The 20,727-nt window shown below is 33.6% G+C and overlaps 1 pseudogene; it reads left to right on the top strand.

The window, feature by feature from the left end:
- The window catches only part of LOC134692364 (methionine--tRNA ligase, cytoplasmic-like), a 62,892-nt pseudogene that overhangs the window by 19,951 nt on the left and 22,214 nt on the right, over nucleotides 1–20,727 (top strand).

Here is a 20,727-nt window from a genome sequence, read left to right as displayed (position 1 = left end):
TCTTAGATTTACCCAAGGTAAAGCTACATCTGTCATGAAAAGTACACAACATTTATTCTTAGATTAACCCACACTAAAACTGTCTCAGTTGCCAAAAAGTACACAACATTTATTCTTAGATGTACACAATGTAAAGCTATCTCAGTCATCAAAAGTACACAATATTTATTCTTAGATGTGCACAAGGTAAAGCTACATCAGAAATCAATCTACATACTGTAAACCAAAGTTATATTTCTGAGATACTTTCTTTTGCGCTATGCCCTTTCTAGCTAACTTCACAGGGATTTATTTTCATGATAGTCTTATTTTTTTAGGAATTTATGTTAGGACATCTGGGTTTTACTAATTCCCGACAATTCACCTTCACTCTATTTTTCTTCTCGCTCAAGTAGTGAATAAAAAAAAATTGCTTGGGAAGATAAGTTAGTTGACATTATTCAGAATTCATTTGAATTTTACATATAATGAACAAGTCATGTTTAGGCAGTTAAGCTGCCTTATGCGAGAACCCTAGATTTGTGTTCTACCCAATAAATGCTGAAATATGTGCCATTGTTATTATCTAGCTGGATGTTATGTTATTTATAACTAATTGGACATTTTTTTCATACTTTTAATTCTTGATTACAAAAAATATGACCAGAAAAACCTTAAATGATCGTCGATTTATCCAAAATTTTTGAAGTTACACATAGGAAGAAGGGCATATTAGGAATCTTTATGTAGTTTATTATCCCCCGAGATTTTGGCTAAGCTGTCAAAGAACAAATGTATGAAATGTTTAAAAAATCTCTAAAGACAAGTAGTTTAGATTTCCCAAATGGCAAAAGTCGTAGGAATATTGTTTGTCGTCAATACGTAGTTAACTACGTCAGTAGTCTTAAAATAAGTTCCACTGTTCATGCTGTTGATGGCTATTTTAAATTATAAGACGAAATGTTTGTATCTTTTCAATTTAGAGGCAGGGGTTCAAATTAGCGGTTGTCCGAGGTCTGCGACCTTCCACTTTTGCAGTCGGACTTTCGACATGGTTACTAGCTATGCTCGACATGCCCGACTTGAGAGAAATCTTGAGAGGAAATAAAAAAATAACTTTGCAAAGTCTCCTAATAAACGATCTCAAAACTTGTTTTTAGCATTATTATTCATGACAGCGATGTTCATTTTGTTCAACCGCTAGCTTTATACAGAAAATGTGTAAATTCGAGTAGAATCGTATCTGACAAAAACAACATTGAAAACAAAATGGCTGACATGAGAAGAAAATTACAATATCGGATCCGATTCTAGAAGCGGATATGGGTAATTCCGGGTTTTGGCGATCAACTTTTAAAAAAATCAGACAGATGACAAAATACATCTTTGCATGGTAAATAAATATAAACACTACAATTGAAAACCAAAAGATATATGTAAAAGAATGAAAAAACAGAAAATATTTTGTACTGAAATTTAAAATTACTTTTTGACAAATTTTAATGTCAAAAATCCAATACAATTTGAGTCTTTGTGACAGCTGGGAACAGTATATCTAACATGGTCCTGGTGACAGTATAATTTTTTTTTCATCAGTAATACATGTTGGTAAAGCAAGTTAGATGCTTTTAAAGAGTAAACATATTACTGCAATATCAATGGGTATTTTTCCCCTCAATTTTGATGGGTCAGTTAAAATAGCTGGAAGTTTCTTATTTTACACATATAGTGCAACTAGATTATATGATACCTGAATGTAAGCAAATCATATGATATGTATGTGGAGTCCTTTGGGGCACTCTACCCCCTCCTGTTTGATAACTTTGAAACGGATGAGATCCCCACCTCTCAACCATATACATTCATGTATGGGACTATATAACTAATCAAATGAAATATAGGTGAAGTCCCTAGGGTCACCCACCACCTCCTGCTTTAGAACTTGGAAACAGTCGAGATCCCCACCCTCAACCATATTTATTCATGTATGGGACAATATAACAAATCAAATGAAGTACAGGGGGAGTCCCTGGGGTCACCGCACCCCTCCTGTTTGGGAACTTTGAAACAGTCGAGATCCCCATCCCTAAACCATATTTATTCATATATGGGACAATATAATAAATCAAATAAAATATAGGGGGAGTCCCTGAAGGTCATCCCACCCCTCCTGTTTGAGAACTTGAAAACGGTTGAGATCCCCACCCATAAACCGTATATATTCAATGTTAGGGATGTCAACGAGTACTCGAATACTCGGGTACTCGATCGGAAGGCCGAGTACTCGAGTACAGTTTTAGTACTCGGATACTCGTTTGCTAGTTATACATCTTGAGATATTTATCTTCACATTTCTACTCACTTTAGTTCCGTTGAAATATCCCCTGCGTAATACTAAATAAAATTAATTAACAACATAAATATGTTTATCCTGAGGATACTACCTATTATAGTAGTTTCAGCAATGTCCTTTCCTTCCGAGGAAATGTATTCATGTACACTACTGGTAACAAAAAATAAAAAAGTCGAACAGTCTTTAGTTTGAAATTATTGACCATATCTTATTTCTAAACAAGAACAAAATCAAAGTGACCTGGATGAACCCCATGCAGCTGATTAGAGACATTTTCAACGGTGTTTGTACACGGATAAATACTTTCTTGGATTAATAATTAACTTATCACAAGCCGTAAAAACTTACCTTTGTTTGTTAATCAAGACATGTAAATTAATTTAATTACTCTGTATTTGAAACTTAACTATTGTTGTTTAATTTACAATTTAAAGATAGGCGAATTACGACAGCGACATTCAGACCCAAAAAGATAAATTCAGGCAAACGATAGTGCAAAAAAACATAACACAGAAAAAGTAAGACTGAGCAACACGAAAAAGCACTAGTAATTTGAAACCCAATATTGTTTTTGACAAATTAATGAACAAGTCGTATTATAATACCAACTCCTCAGGAACAGATGAAAAATATATTGTCTACTTTGTCGGACTTTATACGCAAATATTTTAGGCGAGTTTGGTCCGACCGTACGCGTATGGTCGGGGTAATTACCACTCTGTTACCGCTTACTTTTAATACTTCTAAACTCTCCATATGTAATGACCGTTAGACGCTATAGTATAGGTAATTTTATTATTATGTTATAATAAAAATATTAGCTAAATCAAAATTAGAAGTTTCACATAGTTAATTTTACTTACTTGTCAAAACTTTAATAAACACATTTTATACCGATGGTCATTACCGATTTGTTATTACGAGTGAATGGCAATATGTCGCCTTAAAAAAAATAATTCCAAAAATTTCTTAATGAACTGTTACACAAGAAGTCACTGGAAAGTGACACATATAAAAAAAAAAAGAAGAAGATGTGGTATGATTGCCAATGAGACAACTGTCCATAAGAGACCAAAATGACACAGACATTAACAACTATAGGTCACGTACGGCCTTCAGCAAGGTTTATTTAAGTTGTCTTGTGAATATGATGAATTGCATTCATGTTACGATATTTGAGATCTAGAGCTTCTTAAAAACACCGCAGACATATCGGAATGGCCCAAGACCTCGGTATCACGGCACACAGCTACAATAGGCTAGCTTTTCACTCGCAAACAACCAATACTTGCAAATGCAAAAAAAAAAAGCTATGATACCATTTGGAAGTGAATGTCACCCCAAGCTTACACGCAAGAATGTATTTAGCGATGACAACTAACTATGGCATCAATATATAATTTTTAAGTAGTATTTGAATTATTTGTATTATTGAAACTTCAATAATGTAATTTAAAAAAAATATACCTATATGGTCCAAATACTCATATGGTCCGGCCCGTTAATAACCAAACGAGTATTATACTCATATGGTCCGACCATACGCGTACGGTCGGACCATACGCGTATGGTCGGACCATATGAGTATACGCATATGGTCATGACCATACGCGTATGGTCCAAATACTCATATGGTCCGGGACATATATATTCAACGGATTTGAACAAAATACTAACATGAACGTTAGTTTATTATGAAATTTCAATTCAAATTCTGTTTGCTTGTTTTAATAGTTTAACATTATAGCATCTACATACTTGTACTATGGTACGGTTTTGAAAATTGTATTCATTGTGTTGACCAACTATCCTACACGTCTTGATTCATTCACATTATAGATCACATTTCAAAAGCACATTATCGGTTTGCGTTCTCAAACTTCTGGATAAAATGTAAATGAATCCGGAGTCGAAACATTTAATGTAGACCGTTTGACATTCGAATTCAACTATTATACTTTCCTGAGTATCAGTGAGATGCTTTCTATTTACTATTTCGTGCGCTAAAATACTACTTGCATGCAATACTGTTAAATTCACTCGTGAAAGCTTAATGTTCGTTTTTGTCATCTAATTACAGGACAAGACAGAAAGAGCTTTACATGTGACTTTCAAGCACGGCCATCATTACTGACGGTATTCTGACCTCGAGTTGTTTCTATTTTATTTCTTTTTTGAGTCACTGTTCTATTTTAAACTTTGACCTGTTCGAAAAGCTAAGGATTGTCTACCCAAAGAATAGATTCCTTAAATTTGTAATGCACATGTATTTAGCCTTTTAACTTTTTTTCATTCGAGCGTCACTGATGCTTTTCTTGTACACATTAACTCGTGTCTGGCGAACATCATTTTAATTCTGGTATCTTTTTATATCTACATATACCTTTTTATATACATTGGTTATTTCGAAAGTGTGTAAAGGTATTCATAAACTTCTGAATTAAGAAATTCTTTGGCAAAACTAAGTTTCCCTGTATAATGTTTGAATTGATTTAAGTAAAATCAGGAAATCCTTAACATTTGAGATGTTTTATAAGAGGTCCCAATCAATTGCATGCCACAGGTTTCACCGCATACAACATCCACCATGAGAACAAAATATAAAGATATGATAGATGAAATAAATGCATCCAGAATTCTAGATTATAAAGCAAACTGAGTGCATAAATTTATATTGCGATAGGTGTGTGCAATTTGCATAAATCATCCGGTTAGTAGAAATTAGGATTTGCCAAAGAGTTATAATCGGAAACATTATGTACATTCCCAAGTAATAAATAAAATAGTCGAGCTTTAACATAACTATTCAAATAGAAGCTGTAAATATATACTTTCAACTGACTTCTTCTATTCACAGTCAATTATTTCAATTCAAAAGCAAATACAAATTCAGCAACAATCTTTTGGTGACCCGGCAGTCAGTGTTTTAGGTTCATGTATTGCTTTTCTTTTTTTAAAGAAAGCAACTTGTTTATTTTATTGAAAATTGGTTCAGGAACACGTACACAAACAATGATTGCTATTATGATAGGTTATTTGTAGAAACGGCGATCGGTAGTTCATTGTTTGACTGACACAAAAAAAACAGAGGATCAAGCTATGTTTACAGTACGTTTGTTTTTCTTAATATGTTTATAAATAGTATAAATAACATAAATACTGCATCCAACTAAAATCTTAACTTTTCAATAGACGTTTAAGATTCTTCCGAGTACTCGCGAGTACCCGAGTATGAAATTTCCGATCTTTTGACATCCCTAATATTCGTGTATAGGACAATATAACAAATCAAATGAATTATAGGGGGAGTCCCTAGGGTCACTGCACCCTCCTGTTTGAGAACTTGGAAACAGTCGAGATCCTCACCCCTTAACCACATATACTCATGTATGGGACTAAATAAAATATCAAATAAATTATAGGGGGAGTCCCTGCGGTCACCCACCCCTCTTGTTGTTTGAGAACTTGGAAACAGTCGAGATCCCCACCTTTAAATAAAACCATATATTTTCATGTATGGGACAAAATAACTAATCAAATGAAATATAGGGACTGTCCTTAGGGGCACCCTACCCAATCCTGTTTGATAACTTGGAAACAGATGAAATCCCCACCCCTCAACCATATGTATTCATGTATTGGACAATATAACAAATTAAATGAAATATAGGGGAAGTCACTGGGGTTCCCCACCCCCTCCTGTTTGAAAACTTGATAACGGTCGAGATCCCCACCCCTAAACCATATATATTCATGTATAGGAAAATATAAAAAATCAAATGAAAAATAGGGGTAGTCCCTAGGGTCACCCCACACCCTCTTTTGTGTGTTTTGAGAACTTGTAAAAGTTTGAGATACCAACTCCTAAACCATATTCATTCCTGTTTGTCATTTCAAAAAGATTGAATGACATACAAGGTCAATCTCATAGGCGTCACATATGCATATCACTTTGCTAGACCTAACACCTGTCAGTTTATTCCAAACTTAAACATCATGGACTTGGGGTGAAGGTGGGAGGCATTTACATTTACTATGGACAGGTGAGTCAGACCTCACCATTGATCCCTGTGGTAGTAAACATTTGTCTGATTTGTGTCTCATAACTTTTGTACTGTAGATATATATATACGTTGCTATTGAAAATATTTATGTTTGCCTTGGTTTTTGGTTAACTGCCTACAGTGCTTACAGCACTTTGATTCTTTTGGCTTTTAGCAAAACAATAAAAAAAGGCAATTGATGTTTATATTTCATTGATTTCATTATACTGTATATATTTTTCAAAGGAAGTAAATATAGAATAAAGAAAAAAATGTTTTTGCCACTGACCTTGTTGAGGTGAAATAAATGTAAGCACAATTTAAACATAATTTTGCAACTACTGATAATTTATTACTTTTTGAAAAATAATAAGATCATCTTTTTTTTTTAGATTGAACCACAGCTGCAGAAACATCTAGACAAAGTATTCAAATCAGGCAAATGGACAAATAATGCCAAAGTAATTACAAGCTCTTGGATACGAGATGGACTAAAGCCCAGATGTATCATCAGAGATCTAAAATGGGGAACACAAGTACCATTGTCAGGGTACACTGATAAGGTAAATACTCCCCCTTGTTGTAATTGTTTTCTGTGGGTCTCATTAAGAGGATATGTAATGGTCTCCAGTTGTCAATCCTTCTGTCTTAAGCTCATACATGTTCAGGGACCATTTGACTTAAAGCATTCATATGTGATCAACTATTTGTCAATGTGATGTTTTATCAGTTATATTTGACAATTTGTACAGGAGTTATTGAACTTTGCCCATTATTGTTTTAATATTGTAACAATAACACCTTTTATCATATACTTAGCATTAATATGATAGCTTTTGCATATGTGTAACGAACGGAAGTACACAAGCCATAATTACCCACCCAGGCTGATAACCCATATCAGCCCTGTCTGATAACCCATATCAGGGGCGTCTCGTGCAAAAACCCATAACAGTGCTTATCGTGCAAGTTACTTCCGGTGTTTCCGGTATCGGTTGTTTATTTTTCCATTGTGACGTCAGATATTGATGACGTTAAAATTTACGGGACCTTTTGTTGGGATAGTTTAGTACTTGCTAACAAATGCCATTGACAATTATGAATCATTTTATAGTACAACAAACATGGAGTAATAATGATCATGAAACTCTTCCAAATATTCAATGTTTCAAAATGCCTCTATAGGAAATGTAACCATACAATGTACATATATATGGAGGTAGTGATGTTGTTGGTTGACAATTATAGCATATTGGACTTATAACTTAACTTCTTTATAAAGTTTTTGACTGTTTTAGTTGTTGCATTTGGGTGGTTTTTTTTTGCCTTACATAAAACTATTGTCGGAAGTATATGATAAAGCGATTAATACATGGCCTTTTCCATATCAGCCTGGGTATCATCCCTCGACCCATATCAGCGCCTCAACTCCGTCTCGGGCTGATATGGGCGTCTCGGGATGATACCCAGGCTGATATGGAAAAGGCCATGTATTAATCTCTATGTAATGAAACTTCTTTGAGTCCATTTTACAGAAAGCTCTAATACTTGGTAGGATTGTTTGCCATCATGCATATGTGAAGTTGAACACATTGTACCACCATTTTTAGTAATATGACTGTCCATTTTTATGCCCCATTTATGGGCATTATGTTTTCTGATCTGTGCATTCGTCTGTTGGTTCGTTCGTCTGTCCGTCCGTCTTCTGTCCGTTCGTCCCGTTTCAGGTTAAAGTTTTTGGTCCAGGTAGTTTTTGATGAAGTTGAAGTCCGATCAACTTGAAACTTAGTAAACATGTTCCCTATGATATGATCTTTCTAGTTTTACTGCCAAATTAGTGGGGCATTTGTGTACTTGGTACACATTCTTGTTTCAAATATTGTGACACATCATCTATAATCAACCACCTGTTTACCTAATACTTGTTGAAGGGGTATCATTTGTTAGTGTTTTTGATGAAGTTGAAGTCCAATCAACTTGAATCTTAGTACACATGTTCCCCGTGATATGATCTTTTTAATTTTAATGCCAAATTAGAGTTTTGACCCCAATTTCACGGTTCACTGAACATAGAAAATAATAATGCGAGTGGGGCATTCGTATACTATGGACACATTCTTGTTTTATGTATTTGAAAATAGTTATAAAAAGCTTTTGGTAAAAAAAACTTTTTTTAAAACAGGTTTTATGCATGAAGATTCCTACATACAGGTAAACATATATTTGACCTTGACAGGAGTTTTATGTAAAAGGATTCTTTCTTTTCACAGTTGCTGTATGTATGAAAAAGACCTATATGTATGTATAATTGTCCTTTTTGACAGGTGTTCTATGTATGGTTTGATGCACCCATTTGATATATTTCAATAACAGCCAATTACACAGAGCATTGGGAGCAATGGTAGAATAATCCAGACAAGGTAGTACTCTATAAAGTTAGAGGACCAGTCTATTCGTCTTTATGAGCCATGTATAAACCAGGAAATGAACTACCGCACAGTTTTAATACTGATGTCAGATAACTATCATTAAGAGATGGATATACTTTAATGAATGTAATGTTTCTAGATCTTCTTCATCAGAAAAAGTTGAAGACAAAAAACCTGGGAAGCTAAAATATAAATTCATTTGTGAGCAATCAAAACAAAAAGGACCAAATAGGAAGTCCAAAACCATTGAAGATTAGTTATTGTGATGGAATAGCAACATTCAGTACAAAATCAATTTATAAAATTAAGATTCAGCTCATTAATAATTGTTGAGCAAAGTGGCAGAAAGCTTGACATAGGGACAGTGATCCGGCGACCTATATTATTGAATATGCATATTAAGATAAGAAATTATGATATTTTATTTTTGTATAATATATTTTGTATTTTATTCTTTGTTTTCAGGTTGATATGTATAATTTCCTTGGTAAAGACAATGTTCCATTCCATTCTGTCATATTCCCGTGTACAATGCTAGGAGCTAACGATAACTACACAGTTGTCAAACACATGATAGCAACAGGTAATTACACATGATAGCTATAGGTAGTTATACATGACTGAAACAGGTAATTATACCCCCGCTTTAAAAAAGGGGGTATACTGTTTTACCTCTGTCTGTCCTTCCGTCAGTCCGTCAGTCCGTCAGTCCGTCGATCCGTCAGTCAGTCCGTCCGTCCAATGAATATTCCGCTTTAAAAAAAGGGGGTATACTGTTTTACCTCTGTCTGTCCTTCCGTCAGTCCGTCAGTCTGTCAGTCAGTCCGTCCGTCCCATGAATATTTTTCGTCGCATTTTTCTCAGGAACTACAATACAAGGATTTCTGAAATTTGGTTTCAGGGTTTATCGAAGACAGCTATACCGTGTGATGCGTTTTCAGATTGATCACTTGACAACTTCCCGTTTACCGAACACTTGTATGATTTTACACATGATAGCCAAGTTGAAATTGTTCGTCTCATTCTTCTCAGGAACTACAATACAAGGATTTCTGAAATTTGGTTTCAGGATTTATATAAGTCAGCTATACCGTGTGATGCGTTTTCAGATTCATCACTCGACAACTTCCTGTTTACCGAACACTTGCATATTTTTACACTATTAATATTATCCACTTGCGGCGGGGGTATCATCAGTGGGCAGTAGCTCGCAGTTTCACTTGTTATACTTGTTAGGTAATTATACATGATAGCTACAGGTAAATACACATGATAACTACAGGTAATTACACATGATAGCTACAGGTAGTTGCTACTTTACTTAAAGGTGCCTCCTTATTCCAAAAGATTTGAAAGCCCTGTTCTATAATATTGAAAATCGTGCATTATAGATATAGAAAATCTGACAAAGGCAGAAATGTTCAGAAGGTCATAATTTATATATAGCTTGTTGTTCAATTGACCAAATTGTTGGATAATTATTGTTTAAAGATGGCCTTGAAATGTGTAAAACCTTTTAGGTGATAAATAATTATATTTCCTCTATAACTAGATGTAAAATTAACAGATAAGATTATGGAAAAAGTTTCAAACATTTGAAGGATAAGAATGAATCCAAAAGAAAATTAACAGATGAGGTTTTGAAGACAGTTTGTAACATATGAAGAATAAGATAAAGACAAAAGAAAAATTAACAGATCAGGTTTTGAAAACAGTTTGGAATATATGAAGGATAAAATAAAGACATAAGTGATAATTATCCCCTGAAATGTGACAATTGATTGGTATAGGTATTGACATTCACAATTTTGGCAGTGATCTGTATCAGGATTTGATGTTGATCTTTGAATGATGTGTAATTTAGAAAGTTTCCCGTTTAATAAATGCTTATAACTTGGAGAGTAATATTTAAATCATATGGATAATTTGACTTGAATGACGATTATTACCAGCATGAATCAATCTGTAAATGGATTTCATGTTGATCTTTAAAAATTTGTAAATTAGAAATTTTCCTACATAAAAAATGCTATTCGTATGTGACGTCATTATTTCACCTTGTACACAAAGCCATGTTCTGATTAACACAAAATATGTTTGACACATAAACACAAACTTACTTTAATAATTCTCGCTATTTTCATGTTTATCCTAGTAAAATAAACTTTATTATACCCCCGCTTTTAAAAAGGGGGGGTATACTGTTTTACCTCTGTCTGTCCTCCGGCAGTCAGTCCGTCCGTCCCATGAATATTTTTCGTCGCCTTTGTCTCAGGAACTTCAATACAAGGATTTCTGAAATTTGATTTCAGGGTTTATCTAAGTCAGCTGTACCGTGTGATGCGTTTTCAGATTGATCACTCGACAACTTCCTGTTTACCGAACACTTGTATGATTTTACACATAATGTCTGTCCCTCCGTCAGTCAGTCCGTCCGTCCCATGAATATTTTTCGTCGCATTTTTCTCAGGAACTACAATACAAGGATTTCTGAAATTTGGTTTCAGGGTTAATCTAAGTCAGCTATACCGTATGATGCGTTTTCAGATTGATCACTTAGTGGGAGATATTAAGGACATAATTGTGCAAATCGTGATACAAGCATGAACTTTGGTATAAAGGTTAACTAAATGATACTTATTAAAAATCCGCTGCTGACCAGAAAAAAATAATCATTTTTTCAAGATGGCCACCACACATTTTGAAAAGGGCGTCATAACAAATTAGCCAATATTTGTTAATCCTTTGAAAGGTGTTTTATATGTTAAATCCATTGCTAGATTTGATAAAAAGAAAATGACAGTTCATAAATAACGAATAGACAATACATTAATGAAACATAAGGTGACTTCCGGTTTCAAAATGTCGGCTAACGAGTAAAAAATTTCGATTTTTTTTACTTTCAAGCAATTTTACAAGGGATTTCAATCCTTTAAAGATGTGTTATGTATAATTCAATGTAAGATATGACAAAACGTTAAAAACAGCTCCTTAGTACGACAAAACAACACATAACTGAAGAAAAATAGTGGTTTCCGGTTCCAAATTAGATGCAAATACGTAAAAAATATTTTAATAATTTTCATCAACTTAACAAGTAATAACACAAGTATGAAATACAAGCATGAAATTTGGTACACAGGTGGACTAAACGATATTTTAAAGAAATCAGGTGCTGGCCATAAAAAAAATTCATTTTTTTCAAGATGGCCACCGATCATATTGCAAATGGCGTCACATCCAGTTGTAAATCTTTGAAAGTTGTGTTATAGGTATAATCCAATGTGAGGTTTTATTAAGCGTAAATTACAGTTCCTAAAGTACGGAAAAACAACACATAAATGACAAAAAGGAGTGATTTCCGGTTTCAAAATGGCGGCAAAATTTTAGAAAATGTATTTTTTTTTTATAATGTTCATCAATTTAACAAGTGATATCACATTCTTTGTTAAGATTAAATGCCTAGTTTTGTTAGAAAGACAGGTTCGTTATCTTAAAATTATCGGACAGTAGCCAATAACAAAACTCGTACAAGGAAGGACAGAACGGTAGCATTTACAGTCACCAACACAACTGGGTTTTTCGCCTCCTCATTTCAAAAGTTCCAGACAGGAGGATGCAACTTTTTTTTCTTTCGTCCAACCCCAGTGTTCATGAATTGGTACATAAATCAGGCTGAGCCCAAACTTATCCTCCTTGATACGCTGCTCTTTGGATGTGCTCCGAAAAAAACTCTCTTGTAGGCGGAACTACATCACAATGCCGCTGCTTCCTGGGTAAAAATTTACATCGTGCCTCGTTAACAGCAAATAGTGACGGTGTTCTGTCATACATGATGCAAACGAATGCTTCTTTTATGTCCTTGTATGTGTCTTTATACTTCAGCAAAGAAATAAGTACGTCCCGTACATGTTGAAATACATCCTATGTCATCCAATCTGACCTATTCCCTTCGTGTCACATGCACTGCATGTATGAATGAAAGGAAGAGTAGCTACACGAGGACCAAACGCATTTGATATATCACGTACAGGAAGCAATTAAAAGTCTTCATTCCTGCCAAAACCTATTCACAGTTTGTTCCACTATATTTTTGGAGTGCTGCAATTCTTAATACTACGACATCTGTGTCGGTGCTACCTCATATTACCGTCTTACAACAATTTTCATAATCAGGCCGAACATGGACAAACATTCGTATATCTGCCTCTCCCTGATTACAAGGGGTATCTGGATAGTATCGTTATTAGTCTCTACAGAAGCATTTCTGTCGGCAAGACACTTGAAAAAATTCGTTTCGTTGTCATCTTCATAGAGAAAACTACTCCAGAACCCAACTTTTGTCTTCTCACATCTAGCCTTTCAATGATTCATTTAGTAAATCTAACACAATATCTACTCTTGAATACTTATCGATGTATGATTTTTTTAAGGCCGTATAACACAATTACAAAATCATCCAATATTGATTCCCTTCAAGGTGGCCTGGAATTAACCATTGCTGCTCTATCAACGATAAATGTGTCAGAATTTGGATCTGCAAATTACAAATGTTACAAGTTCATCCATTTGCACCGATTTAATACCACTGTTTAAAATGACATCCGAAGACAAAAACGGAGGAGCAGTTTGTCTTTATGGATTGAGAAATATTCCAAATCAATTTGTGCACTGCGACAAAAAATAAAAGTCTAGAAAAGATATCTAAGAGCTCTAGCTTTGTTTAAAAAAAAAACCGTTTACAGTTTTATTTTACCGACATAATAGGAGTTGTTCTTTTTCATGTGGTTATCAGAAACTGGTTCTCCTTGGTTTTGTATTTGCTTCAAACGATCTTCAAATTATTTGCCTTTGATCTTTTTAAAGAAACCCTTGTGTGTTCATTAAGTCGTTCATCTTTTATAGAATGCCTCAAACCACTATTTCTTGCAAATTTATCTGATACTAGTAGTCTACTGACTTCTGGTCTAGCTACCATCAATACGTCTAAATGAGATCTTCAGTTAAACCTATGACAACACATCGCCCTTTACAATTGCATTATTCTGTGTTTGTCTGATCAATTGTGGTATAAGAAAAATATTTTCTGGTCTAACGTACAGTAAAATTATCATTTTCAAAATCAATTGCCACCTGTGGGTGACTTAAGAGAAGGAAAGCCATATCTCGGAGAAGGTCGGTCACGATCGAGAATATGTTACACTATCAAGACCTAAATGAATACAGTATCATGCTTTATATGGACTTTTTGTATAAAATCTGACTCATAAAATAAGCATACTACCAAATTCACAAGAAGTTCTTATTTAATAATTGAACGCCAGGAATTGAAATGTGGTAGAGATGACTTTATTTTCTTACGCCAGTCTATCAAATCATTGAACGTCACAGAGTCATGACATGATTATAATTTCTGTGTTTAGCTTTTTTAAGCCGATATATACCTTTCAAGATAAAACACATACTAGTAGTTATCTGATGCGCGTGTCTAGTCCTAGGTACATTTGAACATACATACAAGAATATGCCGTTTTAGGTGTTGCAATAATGGTTTTATATAGTGAAGACACATGACACATGTGTCCATCTACCTTCACGTAATATATCACCCAGAATTTCATAACAAGTCATTTCAATGTGAAATCCACCTTACATGACGATAAACTTATCTTCTCTGTACAAATCAGGCAATTCACACTGAATATCCATTACCAAAAGTGGCTGATCTGCCGTTACTATTGATGTTTTTCTCGTTTTAACCACATTTTCCGTCTTATCCATCAAATACCTGATCATTGCAACTAAATTGGCTTGTTTTTAAACAGTGGCATCATAGATTTTACACTTACTTGCTTTTTAAAGTAATGAGATGAACTACGATTTATACCAGTTTGCCCTGGTAGTGCATACAAATCACTCATTATGTCTATAAATAGTTTGCGCATGCGCAAAATTGTTAAATCATGTGTGTCATAACCTTGAAAAATGTTATCAAACCAAATCATAATATCATTAAAAATCCCAAATCACTTATTTTATAGTAAATAGTTAAAATATTTTTAAATGAATTTTGTGACATTTTCACGCATGCGCATACCCTGTATGTGTCAAATACTCATGTCTAGTGAATTATTCACATGTAAAGAAGGTAGCTACCAAACCTGACAGCTATTTTTCACTAAAAGAAGGAAAACGAAATGTTTTCCAGAAAAAATCAGTATTTTCAAACTGAAAAAACAGTCATTTTAGAAAACGGCGGTGGCCATCTTGAAAAAATGTTTTTTTTTTAATGGCCAGCAGTTGTTTCTTTTAAAGTATATACAAATGATGCTTTGTGGTAATTTTCATGCTTGTATCATCATTTGCACAATTCCTTCGATTTTGCGTGCTAATATCTTCCACTAACTCGACAACTTCCTATTTACCGAACATTTGTATGATTTTACACATGATAGCCAAGTTGAACATTTTCGTCACATTTTTCTCAGGAACTACAATACAAGGATTTCTGAAATTTGGTTTCAGGGTTTATCTGAGTCAGCTATACCGTGTGATGCGTTTTCAGATTGATCACTCGACAACTTCCTGTTTACCGAACACTTGTATGATTTTACACATAATAGCCTAGTTGAAAATTTTCGTCACATTTTTCTCAGGAACTACAATACAAGGATTTCTGAAATTTGGTTTCAGGGTTTATCTAAGTCAGCTATACCGTGTGATGCGTTTTCAGATTCATCACTCGACAACTTCCTGTTTACCGAACACTTGCATATTTTTACACTATTAATATTATCCACTTGCGGCGGGGGTATCATCAGTGAGCAGTAGCTCGCAGTTTCACTTGTTATACTTGTTAGCAACATGGAATTACACATGATAGCTACAGGTGAATACACATGATTGCTACAGGTAATTACACATGATAGCTATAGGTAATTACACTTTATAGCTACAGGTGAATACACATGATTGCTACAGGTAATTACACATGATAGCTGTAGGTAATTACACTTGATAGCTACAAGTGAATACACATGATTGCTACAGGTAATTACACATGATAGCTATAGGTTATTAAACTTGATAGCTACATTTTGTTACACCTGATAGCTACAGGTAAATACACATGATAGCTACAGGTAATTACACCTGATAGCTACAGATAATTACACCTGATAGCTACAGGTAATTACACATGATAGCTATAGGTAGTTACACATGATTGCTACAGGTAATTATACATGATAGCTACAGGTAAATACACATGATAACTACAGGTAATTACACATGATAGCTACAGGTAGTTGCTACTTTATTTAAAGGTGCCTCCTTATTTCAAAAGATTTGAAAGCCCTGTTCTATAATATTGAAAATCGTGCATTATAGATATAGAAAATCTGACAAAGGCAGAAATATTCAGAAGGTCAAAATTTATATATAGCTTGTTGTTCAATTGACCAAATTGTTGGATAATTATTGTTTAAAGATGGCCTTGAAATGTGTAAAATCTTTAGGTGATAAATAATTATATTTCCTCTATAACTAGATGTAAAATTAACAGATAAGATTATGGAAAAAGTTTCAAACATTTGAAGGATAAGAATGAATCCAAAAGAAAATTAACAGATGAGGTTTTGAAAACAGTTTGTAACATATGAAGAATTAGATAAAGACAAAAGAAAAATTAACAGATAAGGTTTTGAAAACAGTTTGGAATATATGAAGGATAAAATAAAGACATTAAGTGATAAGTATCCCCTGAAATATGACAATTGATTGAATAGGTATTGACATTCACAATTTTGGCAGTGATCTGTATCAGGATTTGATGTTGATCTTTGGATGATTTGTAATTTAGAAAGTCTCCCATTTAATAAATGCTTATAACTTGGAGAGTAATATTTAAATCATATGGATAATTTGACTTGAATGACGATTATTACCAGCATGAATCAATATGTAAATGGATTTCATGTTGATCTTTAAAAAATTGTAAATTAGAAACTTTCCTACATAAAAAATGCTATTCGTATGTGACGTCATTATTTCACCTTGTACACAAAGCCATGTTTTGATTAACACAAAATATGTTTGACACATAAACACAAACTTACTTTAAACATTCTCGCTATTTTCATGTTTATCCTAGTAAAATAAATTTATTATACCCCCGTCAGTCAGTCCGTCTGTCCCATGAATATTTTTCGTCGCATTTTCTCAGGAACTACAATACAAGGATTTCTGAAATTTGGTTTCAATGTTTATCTAAGTCAGCTATACCGTGTGATGCGTTTTCAGATTGATCACTCGACAACTTCCTGTTTACCGAACACTTGTATGATTTTACACATGATAGCCAAGTTGAAAATGTTCGTGACATTTTTCTCAGGAACTACAATACAAGGATTTCTGAAATTTGGTTTCAGGGTTTATCTACGTCAGCTATACCGTGTGATGCGTTTTCAGATTGATCACTTGACAACTTCCTGTTTACCAAACACTTGTATGATTTTACACATGAAAGCCAAGTTGAAAATTTTCGTCACATTTTTCTCAGGAACTACAATACAAGGATTTCTGAAATTGGTTTCAGGATTTATATAAGTCAGCTATACCGTGTGATGCGTTTTCAGATTCATCACTCGACAACTTCCTGTTTACCGAACACTTGTATATTTTTACACTATTAATATTATCCACTTGCGGCGGGGGTATCATCAGTGAGCAGTAACTCGCAGTTTCACTTGTTATACTTGATAGCAACCTGGAATTACATATGATAGCTACAGGTGAATACACATGATTGCTACAGGTAATTACACATGATAGCTATAGGTAATTACACTTTATAGCTACAGGTGAATACACATGATTGCTACAGGTAATTACACATGATAGCTGTATGTAATTACACTTGATAGCTACAGGTGAATACACATGATTGCTACAGGTAATTACACAAGATAGCTATAGGTTATTAAACTTGATAGCTACATTTTGTTACACCTGATAGCTACAGGTAAATACACATGATAGCTACAGGTATTTACACCTGATAGCTATAGATAATTACACCTGATAGCTTCAGGTAATTACACATGATAGCTATAGGTAGTTACACATGGTTGCTACAGGTAATTATACAAGATAGCTACAGGTAAATACACATGATAAATACAGGTAATTACACATGATAGCTACAGGTAGTTGCCACTTTATTAAAAGGTGCCTCCTTATTTCAAAAGATTTGAAAGCCCTGTTCTATAATATTGAAAATCGTGCATTATAGATATAGAAAATCTGACAAAGGCAGAAATATTCAGAAGGTCAAAATTTATACATAGCTTGTTGTTCAATTGACCAAATTGTTGGATAATTATTGTTTAAAGATGGCCTTGAAATGTGTAAAATCTTTAGGTGATAAATAATTATATTTCCTCTATTACTAGATGTAAAATTAACAGATAAGATTATGGAAAAAGTTTCAAACATTTGAAGGATAAGAATGAATCCAAAAGAAAATTAACAGATGAGGTTTTGAAAACAGTTTGTAACATATGAAGAATAAGATAAAGACAAAAGAAAAATTAACAGATAAGGTTTTGAAAACAGTTTGAAATATATGAAGGATAAAATAAAGACATTAAGTGATAAGTATCCCCTGAAATGTGACAATTGATTGAATAGGTATTGACATTCACAATTTTGGCAGTGATCTGTATCAGGATTTGATGTTGATCTTTGGATGATTTGTAATTTAGAAAGTCTCCCATTTAATAAATGCTTATAACTTGGAGAGTAATATTTAAATCATATGGATAATTTGACTTGAATGACGATTTTTACCAGCATGAATCAATCTGTAAATGGATTTCATGTTGATCTGTAAAAAATTGTAAATTAGAAATTTTCCTACATAAAAAATGCTATTCGTATGTGACGTCATTATTTCACCTTGTACACAAAGCCATGTTCTGATTAACACAAAATATGTTTGACACATAAACACAAACTTACTTTAAACATTCTCGCTATATTCATGTTTATTCTAGTAAAATAAATTTATTATACCCCCGCTTTAAAAAAAGGGGGGGTACACTGTTTTACCTCTGTCTGTCCTTCGGTCAGTCAGTCCGTCCGTCCCATGAATATTTTTCGTCGCATTTTTCTCAGGAACTACAGTACAAGGATTTCTGAAATTTGGTTTCAGGGTTTATCTAAGTCAGCTATACCGTGTGATGCGTTTTCAGATTGATCACTCGACAACTTCCTGTTTACCGAACACTTGTATGATTTTACACATGATAGCCAAGTTAAAATTTTCGTCACATTTTCGCAGGAACTACAATACAAGGATTTCTGAAATTTGGTTTCAGGGTTTATCTAAGTCAGCTTAACCGTGTGATGCGTTTTCAGATTGATCACTCGACAACTTCCTGTTTACCGAACACTTGTATGATTTTACACATGATAGCCAAGTTGAAAATGTTCGTCACATTTGTCTCAGGAACTACAATACAAGGATTTCTGAAATTTGGTTTCAGGGTTTATATAAGTCAGCTTTACCATGTGATGCGTTTTCAGATTCATCACTCGACAACTTCCTGTTTACCGAACACTTCCATATTTTTACACTATTAATATTATCCACTTGCGGCGGGGGTATCATCAGTGAGCAGTAGCTCGCAGTTTCACTTGTTTTAGCTACTTACATAAAATGTTATGATATATTGTTATTAAAACATCATAAATTAACTCTGCTATTAGTTTTTAAACTTATTTAATATGGAAATATTCATAATGCATGGGGAGGAAACAGGAATAGCCAAATATTCCTAAAACATTTTCGTATGCTTTGACCTATAAAAGTACTGTATGTGTCCTATTTGAATCGAAATAATTCCTTCATGGAATGCTCTATGCACTTTTTAAAATGGGTAGGCATTATTTTTGATCATACTTTACACCTTGCTAACACTCAGGGTAAAATACCAACAAATATAATGCCTACCCATGTTAAAATGTGCATAGAGCATGACAGGAAGAAATTAATTCCTAAACATAAACTTGGAGAGTTACATTTAAAAAATCATATGGATAAATTTGCCTTAAATGACAACTTTTACCACCAGGAAAAGATCTGTTAAGGGATTTGATGTTGATCTTTGAATAATTGGTAAATAAGAAATTTTCCAATTTAATAATAACATGAACAGTACATGTACCAATTTTTCAACACCAGATGTGTATTTCGACAATCAATGTCTCTTCAGTGATGCTTAAGCCAAAATTATTGGAAAACCCAAAGCTTCTTATAACAAACTCAATTTTCAAACAGTTGCACTTTTGCAGACATTGCTAGGAGATTGTTTCAAACAGAAATAGTTTAACAGATGTATTGATATTTATTAAAATTTACATATGGTCAATTTCTACCTAATTCAGCTCAAATTCTTATTACTTGGAGAGTCAAATTTGCCTGGAGAAAAAGTGTTTTTACCTGGAGATAAAGATCTATAGATGAACTTGATTTTGATCTTTGGATAATTTGTAAATTAGAAACTTCCATTTAGTAAATGTTAATAACTTTGAGAGTAACATTTAAATGAATTTTGGCTTTTATTTTGAAAATCATTATGCTAGAGATAAACTTTAAATGGCAGAAATGATCAGCGAATAGTCTCTATGGCTGAAAATGTCAGTTACCTACTTATAAATAATTATAAGTGTTTGGTTGAAAGTATTGAAGATGGAGAAAAACTGTAGAAGCAAATACTTTGGTTAATTAGGTCTTTCCACTTTTCTGTGGAAAGACCTATTGTTTTTCTTCTGATTATTTTTTTTTCTTCTGCCTAATTTTGTTCTTGCGATAAACGATAAACATTTGTTTGGCATAATGTCGCTTAGATATTTTGTATAT

This window comes from Mytilus trossulus, chromosome 12, assembly GCF_036588685.1.
Source record: "Mytilus trossulus isolate FHL-02 chromosome 12, PNRI_Mtr1.1.1.hap1, whole genome shotgun sequence".
NCBI classification, from domain to species: Eukaryota; Metazoa; Mollusca; class Bivalvia; order Mytilida; family Mytilidae; genus Mytilus; species Mytilus trossulus.
This window is presented reverse-complemented; position numbering and strand designations above follow the sequence as displayed.